Source organism: Fukomys damarensis, unplaced genomic scaffold, assembly GCF_012274545.1.
Source record: "Fukomys damarensis isolate Sample0158 unplaced genomic scaffold, DMR_v1.0_HiC HiC_scaffold_30, whole genome shotgun sequence".
Taxonomy (NCBI): domain Eukaryota; kingdom Metazoa; phylum Chordata; class Mammalia; order Rodentia; family Bathyergidae; genus Fukomys; species Fukomys damarensis.
Genome location: NW_022900942.1, coordinates 35,395,982 through 35,406,005, shown reverse-complemented (window position 1 = coordinate 35,406,005; position 10,024 = coordinate 35,395,982). Strand labels below are relative to the sequence as shown.

At 43.0% G+C, this 10,024-nt stretch overlaps 1 long non-coding RNA gene across 1 annotated transcript; it reads left to right on the top strand.

Moving 5' to 3' along the window:
• Window positions 1–292: 292 nt before the first annotated feature.
• On the top strand, window positions 293–4,193 carry LOC104860481. The gene is made up of 3 exons (XR_779704.2): window positions 293–1,936; window positions 2,697–2,829; window positions 3,770–4,193. It is a non-coding gene; the product is annotated as an uncharacterized LOC104860481 (long non-coding RNA).
• The last annotated feature ends 5,831 nt before the right edge of the window (window positions 4,194–10,024 follow it).

Sequence of the window (10,024 nt, the reverse complement as noted above, 5' to 3'; positions counted from 1 at the left end):
AAAGGGGCATGGCAAGAGCACCCAGAGGACACTGCATCTAGTTTTAATGGGGCAATACTTCCTAGAAGTGGATTTCAGGGCTACCTGGGAGCTGCGGGAGTCCTTGGGGTAAGCATGCTCAGGAGACTCTCACACTCCGTGCCCTGGACCCCCCAGAAGGACTGGATGGGATGGAGATCACTGATCTGTACATTCCCAGGTTCTAGTGCAAACCCAGCATGCAGTGGTTACTCAGCAAATGCTGCCCTTTTGAGGAAGCCCATTAAAAATGCATTCAGCCAGCACATACCAAGTTCCAGAGCAGCAAGAGACCTTGAAGCATAGTCACCAGGGGCCATGGCTCCTGGGAGATAGAGGACTTGGGGGCACTCTGGAAGGGAAGGAAGGTGGACTCAGAGGCACAGCAGCCGCTGCCTCCTGGACACCCTATGGACCAGGGATCAACATCCTGCAGGAGCTGCACTTTCTGAAACAGGGCCTGATAGCCATATGACTCCTTCTGGGCAGCAGGACAAGCTTGAGCCCAGAAGTAACTCATCATCAGTCAGCACTGGCTCAGCTACTCACCAGCACACTTGTTTGTCTACCCATGTGTTCAGCAAATACTTGCAGCACCTAATGTGGGACAGATATTGTTCCAAGTGCTGAGGACACAGTGATAGCTAAGCCTAGCAAGTCCCTTTTGTCGGAAAGCTGTTATTCCAGTGTGAGAGGATGCATGGACACACACACACACACACACACACACACACACACATGCACAGACAATAAAAAAGTTGTGGGAAGTACATGCAGAACAGGAAAGTAAGTTATGGGGTGTCATAGTGATGGGGTGTAGATGGTAGACTGGTGGTCACTGAAGGACTCATTGAGGCAGTAACATTGAAGCAAGGGCAGGAGCAGGCTATGTAGATATCTGAGGAAAAAAGCCCTCTGCCATCAAAGGCAGAGGACGCAAGGCAGGAGAGTGACCAGTGTGTTTGGGGAGCAGTAAGGAGGTCAAGGTGGCTGGAGATGGTTGGAAACAAGGACTGAGCTTGGAGATAGCACAGAAAATTCCAATCATGGAAGTTCTTGTAGGGCCCTCATAGGGTGAGGGGCTTCCAGCAAGGTAAAGAGGTGACAGCTGGAAGACAAGGTGAAGTAAGAGGCAGTGTGGATAGGGCTGTGGCTATCCAGCATTTAATAGATAGGAAAGGACTTCATGGGTGTCCGCACGCTGGCCCGAAGAATGACTCAGTAATGGGGAGGGGAAAATTCCATTTAATGCGGCAGGCCTTCATGGGGTCCTCCCAGAAAGGCCTTCATGGGGTCCTCCTCTGAATTCTGCCACCCAACTGGTGAGAGCTGACTGAAAAGTAACCCAGGGGCAGAGGATGTAGACTCCTATTTGGTGAGGACACAGGTTAGGAAGAGGAGAGGTCAATGAGGAGACAGAAGGGTATAGACACCTCATGGTAGAGGACTGCCCCTTCCTGGATGCCAACAGAAAAGAGAAGTCTCCCTTTAGAACAAGGTGAAGAGAAGAGTGGGCTCAAGAGAAAGCCTCTGAATGGAAGCCAGTTCAGTAAAGGTCAATTATCCATCCACCCATCTGTCCATCCCTCCATCCATCCATCCAATGTTTATTCAGTGTTTGTCTATACTAGATGTCCACTAGGGCTCACATTCTTCAGCACACCACCATTGCCTTATTTCATCCACTGTAGGTGGATATCAACATTCCCATTCCCGTTTTACAGGTGAGGAAACTGGATCAGAAAGATCAAGCCACTTGTCCAAGATCTCACAGCTTGTAGGGGGCAGAGCAGGGATTCAAACCTAGTAAGTTTCTTGGCCTTTAAATCCCATGCTCTGGACTTGAGTGTGCTCTGGCCTCTCTCAGGACCCCTCAGTGGGCTGGAATGGAGTAACCACCAGTGTTGATGCAGTTGAGGTGAGTGCACGATGTGTGGGTGTGCTGGCCCCACCTGGGAAGCAAGAATGTTGGCCATGATGTGGGGTGGGATTGGCTGCATCTGTTCACTCATTCATTCATCCATTCATTCATGTATCTTTTTATTCTTGCATTCAACATACATTTGTGTACCCATTTATCATACTTTCCAGCATCCACTGAGCATCCTGTGCCAGTAGCTAAGAATAAAGGTGATTACAGCACAGTCTGCTCTTGTGGAGTTCACAAGACACAGGGAAGGCAGACGTGGACACAAATCATTTGCACACAGCACGACTGTCCTCAAAATCTTGGCAGAGTGCTGAGAGTCCTCAACGAGGAAACCTCTCCTGGAGTTGGGGACTGGAAGGGTCACCTGCAGGTGGGCAAGGAAAGGCTGTGTACGTTGGTGGAGGGAGTGCCATGTTCAAAGGCACAGAGGAACTTGAGATTCTAGGGAGGGATGGCCCATGAGCAGAGCTGGGGAAGCAGGGGCACCAGATGAGGCTCCTGGGTACAGTGCGTTTGCACTTATAATTTCAGCTACTCAGTAGGCAAGGCAGGAAGATCACTCGAGTCCAGGAGTTCAAAGCCAACTGGGGCAACATAATAGGATCCACCTCTTCAAACGTTTAAAAAATTAAAAGTTGAAATTTAAAAGGAGGATATAGAGAGAGAGCTGCAGGGGAGAAGAATGTGCAGAAAGATAGGGTTTCTGTGATATCCCACTCTCTTTCCTCCCTTGTCTTAATGACCACAGGCCCACCACAGTTCAAGTGCTGGAGATTCAGTGGTGTCGAGACGAGAGCAGTCCTCACAGAACCAAAGGTCAAGTGAGGTGGATGTGATGAACAGGTCACTGGACTGGGCAAGGAAATGCACAGGAACTGCAGGTACTTGAGAAACAGGAGCTCACCAGGCTGAAGCACATTCGTGTGGTAGAAGTACATGGTGGCTTGAGGTAGGCAAGAGGAATCTTTCTTAGGATCCTTTTCCAGATCCAGCTTCCTCACTTGTGTGCTTTCTTGTCAGGGAGCTGATAGAGACTGGCTCTGAAGGAACACAGACCATCTCCTGAGGTTAACCATCAAGAATTTTATGTTTATGTCAACACAATTCATAATAGTTAAAGCTTGGGAGGAGCCTTATGTATCTATCAATAGATGAATGGACAAAGAAGTGTGACATTTACTCATAGTGGAGTACTACTCTGTCATAAAGAAGAACACATTTGAGTCATTTGTAGGAAAATGGTTGCACCTGGAGACTATAATATTACATGAAATAAGTCAGACATACAAGTTTAAATATTACATAACTTCTCATATGAGAACCCCAAAGTATAGACACTTTTAAGAAAACAGAAGCTGGGTATGGTGGCACATGGCTGTAATCCCAGTACTTGGGTGGCTGAGGCAGGAGGATCGCTGTGAGTTCGACACCAGCTTGGGCTACATAGTGAGTTCCAGGTCAGTTTCCACTACATAGTGAGACCCTGTCTCAAAAAAAAAAAAAAAAAAAAAAAAAAAAAAAAAAAGAAAAAAAAAAGATAGAAGATAGACAACAGAAAACAGGGAGATAGATCTTTTACAAATGGGAAAGGGATCCAGAGATGGAAGGAGTAGAGAGGGAGGGGGAAAGAAGGACAATAAAAGAATTAAGATATGTTAAGTACATATACCTATCCCTAAGATGAGTATAAGCACCATGTACTGCAACATGTACTAATACACTTGAGCTTAGCCAAAAGGCTGAGAAGCGATAACACGTACTAATTAAAAAAAAATTTTTTTTTAAAGAATGGCCTTGTATAAGTACCTTTTTTCTCTCTAGAGCTGCCTGACCTAGCAGCCTGTGATGATGAAAACCTCCTCTGGAAGTACCATTTGCCAAAGATGGACCCGCCATTGGCTCCCAGAATAAAAGATGAACAGATGCTGGGGGAGAAGCAGGCACAGAGGGAGGGAGGGAGGGAGGGCTGATGCTAAGGCACACAGGGCCCCTGTGAGAATAGAGGGGACAGTTGGGTTTCTCAAAACATGGCTCCTTTTGGAAAGCTCATGCTTCATCCCTGTCTCCCAAAACATCCTTAAAGAAAAAAAAATCAGCTGAAAATATGAACAGAGACCACACAAGATTTTGGAAATAGGAAAGAGAAAAAGCAATGGATTCTGGGGAGGGCTTCTCTGTATTTCAGTGTTAGTTTTTGTTATGAGAATATTGGACTATCGGTTTGTGTCTTCAGGAAAAAAGTGTGGCTCAGCAAATCTGAAAAGGTCAATCTAATGTTTATCAAATCTTAATCACTCACAACTTTGATCATATTTGAATACTACCTGTAGAAAACATGAAAAAATTTTAACTCAATCCATTCTGAAGCTTGCTATTTAATGGTCATTTCAACCGAAATAGTATAGCTCTGAAAACACTTCTGATGAGGTAATCATCTTAAAATAAAACATAACCATTGATTTTTGGTTTTAAGTGCTACTTGACACTGCCTCCTATATCTCCTTGCAACCTGTACTTTAATTTGGAAATGCTAAATGCTGAGTAACCCTTGGTCTTGGTCTTCTTGGAATTAGAAATATAAGCTGATTGTAGTTCCAGGAAAATCCGCCTGATCAAAGCAAAAGACAAATGAAGGAAGGCATGCATTGGTCCTGGTGCACACCCAGCACTCTGTCACCCTGCAAAGCTGAAGCCTGCACACCGGGAGAGGTGCCCACCTGCTCTCTGTGTGTGCAGTGTCTCATGCCAGAATCATTTCCCCAGCCGAGGCCAGTTTATGCTTTTGTGGCTTTATTCTATATCTGGCCATGCTAGAAAGAAAGTGAACATGTGAAAAATACTTCCAAAAGTTTCTTTTAACCATTATACATGACTCTGAATGCAACAGGACACAAAGCCAAATCTTTAGAGGTTCCCAGGTTCTTGCCTCAGTTCTCAGAGGATGAAATGAGTTAGTACATGTGTAAAGATTAGTCGGTGCAGGCACATAGCTTGCTTGCTTACTTACTTTCTTTCTTTCATTTGTTCTTTCTTTCTCTCTCCCCCTTCCTTCATTCCTCTCTCTCTCTCTCTCTCTCTCTCTCTCTCTCTCTCTCTCTCTCTCTATCTCCTTCCATCTCTCTCTCTCTCTTTCTCTCTCTCTCTCTCTTTCTTTCCTTCTTTCTTCCTTTCCAATTCAGTCTCGCTTTGTAGTCCAGGCTGATCTTGAACTCACTATGTAGTTTAGGTTGTCCTGGAACTCATGATCCTATTGCCTCAGCCCCCTAAGTATTCTGATTATAGCATGTGTCACCATGCCTAACGGCAAACCTTTTTTTTTATTGGATATATTACAAATATTTTAGTGTTTGTAGGGCAAATAGCCATCATTGTAACTAATGAACTCTGTTGTATAAAACCAGCCAAAGACAATAGTAGGGGAAGAGAAAGGAATAAATAAATATGAGAAAAGGAAAAAATGGAAACAAGGTGTTTGTAAATAGTGAGAGGTGGAAGGGTTGAAGGGGGTAGGGGAATGGGGAAAAATAAGAACCAAGATATATCATGTAAAGGTATAAATTCCCATTGATGAGTGCCATCATATTATATGCCTAAAATGTACCAATAAAGTTAATGAATAAAACAACAATAACAAAAACAAATGGGCATGTTTGTGTTGCAATAAAACCTTATTTACTGAAATAGTTGATAGTTCCAATTTGGTTGGTGGGTGCTTGTCAATACCTGGACTAGAAAATAATCCATGCGCTATTACTGTGGCTGTGTAAATGTATTCATTGGGGAGAAGAGTACATTCAGCCCTGTACTTCTGAATGTTGATGGATACTTTGGGTACCTACAGAGTAATTCTAGACAAGAGACAGGACAGACACCCATCACATTGACCTTGCCACTCTGGATGATTGGGAGGATCTGGTGCACCACGCAAAGTTGGCAGAGGCTGAGCGATGTGGTGGTAAATTCTTTTCGAGCCTCTCTAAAGAACCAGGAACCTCTCCTCGCTTTCCTAGGATTGAACTCAGGGCTTTCCAACGGAGCTACAATCCCAGCCTTCTGTTTCAGTCTCTCCAAATGGTAGGATTACAGAATTAGCCCAGTTTAGTACAATGCCCCATGAAAATCCACTTTTATAACTTTGGGAGGAGGTTGAAAGTGAGTCATCAGGTGACTTGACTATTGATGATGACTTAGGTCATGTAAGCCAAAGGAGTTAGCAAGATGTGATAGATACAACACATAGAGATAGGACAGAGAAGTACAGGATAGAGACCTTGATTCAGACCAGGAAGAAAATAGTAATGTAAAGAAATATTTGACTACCCTCAAAATGCTACAGAGTGGTCATGTATACTTGAATGATCCAACATTAGAATTAGGTCAGAAGCCAGGGTTTTAGCCTAGTGGCGCTATGCCTGCCTTGCAAGCACAAGGTCCTGAGTTTGATCCATGGTACAGAAAAAAAAAAAAGTCAGAAAATGTTATTAGGTTTTTGCCGGTGGTGAAACCTATTGGACAGAATGCCAACACTGTTATTCAATGTTGGAAATTGTTTGTAACAGATGATATGCTATAAGATGTTTTGAAATATGCTAATAATGAAATACCAAAAAAGCACTCCATATGCATCAATAGTAATACTCAAAAATGTATTTACTGTGACACCTCACTATCTGAACTAAAAGCCTTCATAGCAGGACTTTATCATTCTAATCATCAGAATCTAAAGGATTTATGAAGAAGTGACAGATGGGGCTTTGAGAGTTTTAGAGCAATATTGACATTCAAGAAATTTGGTTTCCTTTAAAATTACCTCTGTTTTGATGTCCAAAAGACTCCCCAAGAAAGGAAAAGAATCTAATAATCTGGCTATTTACTAATCTGTCAAAAGCTTTATCTCAAACTGTTAAGCAATTTATGCACCATCTGAATACATGACAATTGATGAACAACTTGCATCATTTTGTGGTTGTTGAAGCTTTTGGCAATATATGCCAAGTAAACCTTCCCAATATGGTATAAATGGGGCTGGGGATTTGGCTCAGTGGATCTGCTGCCTGCCTCGCAAGAGTGAGGACCTGAGTTCAATCCCTGGTATCACACACACACACACACAAACACACACAGTGTTACAAATATGGTATAAAAATATTTGCTCTGGAATATGTGAAAACATTTTACACCTTAAATTTAGAAATTTATCCTGGATCTAGCCACCAACTCTTTCTTCATGCAGTGGTAAACCATATGATTCTGTGAACAGACTTGCTGCACCTATTTCAAAAAGTAATCCAAATGTCACATTGGATAATTGGTTCACGAGTTGCCCATTGACGTTATATTTGCTAAAAGAACACCAGTTGACCAGCACAGGAACTAGTCACAAGAACAACACTGAGATTCCTGAAAACATGCTGCAACTTCACAACAGAGAAAGTATAATACAATCTTTGGATTTCAGAAAGATATACCATTGGCCCCCTATGTGGTAAAGAAAAGTGAAGTAGTACCAATACTTTTGTCAACATTGCACCATGATAAGACTGACGGTGAGGCCAGGGGTGTGGTGGTGCATCCTGGAAACCCAGCACTCAGGAAGCTGAGGCAAGAGGATCTTGTGAGTTCAAGGTCAATTTGCGCTTAAGTAGTGAGTTCCAGGCTAGCTTGGACTACATAGGAAGACCCTGTCTCAAAACAAAAAGATTGATAGTGAATCCTTGTTGTGGTCCGCTGTTTGTTCTGTGGTGTTCAGTTTGGGAGCTCAGACTGGGAGGGTAAGGCGCAGAATCACCAGGCAGAATCAGGGAAGGTTCCTGGAAAGCTTCCACTTTATTTAGGAAATGCACAGACTTATACAGCTTACGTGTGGACAACCATGGGGGAGGAGCATGGGAGGAGCATTTATCTTATTGGCTAGACATGTAGTGGGGTGATTTTTCTTGGGCAAGGCAAAGGAATCGCGGACTAGGGGCGGAGGTGTAGCCTGTTAGACCCAGCGTCTACAAACTTGGGCGAGCTTGCTCAGCCTTAGCGTGGTCTTTGAGCTTGCTCGGGAGACAGGAGTGCGGCGCACCTGGCCCAGCCAGGCTTGAACTTCTCCTATAAATCCTTAACACAGATGAAACCAGAAATGGTCACATTTTACAACAAAATGAAAGGCGGAGTAGATATTATCGATGACCTGTGCAGCACCTATGTCGTCACTTGAAACACAGAGTGTTGACCAATGGTGGTGTTTTTCAGGATCCTAGACATTGCCAGGCATACAGTTTCATAGTTAACAAAGAAAATAACAAGGAAAAAATATCATGGAGACATTTTCTCAGAGGATTGGGACTGGAATTGATAAATGATCAATTACAACAGAAGAACAAAATATATCTGCCTAAAGAATCCCACAAAAAATTCTGGAACAGACAGGCGAAACATCACAAAAACCTCCTAAGAATATGAAAAGACCAGCAAGATGTCAAGTACATCCTACTAAACAAGACCGGAAAAGCAAAACACGTTATCAGTGTAAGTGGTACTCATGTATGGAACATGATGTTGTCATGTATGAAAGCTGCCTTAGGTGTGAAAATTGTGAAGTAAAAATTTGTTTTCTCTGGTAGTCTTATTTGAATGTTCATTTAGTTCACTCACATAGGAATTTATTTGGCTGTTATTTTTTAGATCTTGTAAGCAGGGAAATAGTTCATGTTACAAGTGATGTTTATTCTACACATATTATATATTTTATATTTAATATTTTATTTTATTTTTATTTATTTATTTATTTGGTACCGGGGATTGAACTCGGGTCCTTGCGCTTGCAAGGCGGGCCACCGAACCACTGAGCTAAATCCCCAGCCCTTTAATATTTTTTTTTCAGCTTTGAGTTTATTGGTACATTTTAGGGATACAGTACAGTTACATTCATTGTTGGGATCTTGTACCTCTACATGACAGGTCTTGGTTCTCATTTTTTCCCCTTACCCCTGCCCTCCCTTCACCCCCTCCTCCCCTAATATTTTATTTTATTGATATTTTTCTGTTAAGTAGGCATTGTTTAATAAAACTCATAAAGTTTAAAGAGAGAAAGGACAGATCTGTGACAGTAGGGAAGAAATGGGATTGGAAGTAATATTTAGTGAGCACCTACTTGAATGGCAAGTGTTATGTTGATTTTCACACACATTCTCCCCAACACCTTTGTAAGGAAGGTTGTGTCTCTCAGAATATGGACAGATGATGGTTGAGGATGCGCTGGTGGAGAGAGGTGGGCCTGACTCCATTTCTCTCTTTTCATTGCACTTGTGTCTCATGGGAGATAATTGCAGAAAAAGGGATGCTAGAATTCTGGAAAATTTGCCCTGGATCTGGCCAGGGATAGCCCAGAAAGAAACCCTAGTACTAAACAAGAAAACCAGACACTTTCCTGTTGCTGAGAGCCATGGAGCCACTAGGTGGCACCAGTTAAGTGTCGGACACAGTGTTCTCCATCGGGCTTTATGTGTGTGCCGGGGGATACATGTAGTAAACTTTTTTTTTTAATGTTTTCTTTTGTTTTTTGAGGCAGGGTTTCATTATGTAATTGAAAGTGACCTAGAGCTCACTATGTAGACCAGGCTGGTCTCGAACTCACAGTGATCCTCCTGCCTCAGCTTCCCGAGTGCTGGGATTACAGGCGTGCGCCGCCATGCCTGGCTGTAGTAAGCTTTCTTTAACCTGTAAATATGATTTCAATCTCACAAAGTATAATTTTCCTCAAAACTGGGCTGACTTTTAAACTTTTCAATGGTGAGATCGTGAAGCTCATGGTGACAGCTCTCCTTTGAGTTGTCACTTTTCTAGCCTTCTACTGCTTTGCTTATTTAGGTGTTGTGCTTTATCTACTCTTCTCGTGTATAACTCTTTCTCTGCTGTTTTGAATCCTTTCAATGCTTAGGGTGACGCCTTAATCATAACTGGGTTCCCTATGACTTGTGGGTTTACTGCTTAACGCAACCTGGTGTTCGTGGAAGGACACTTATTTAAAGGGACCTCTCAATGCAAGGACCGCAGGTGTGAGATCGTTTCATGCTCTTTCATGGTGAA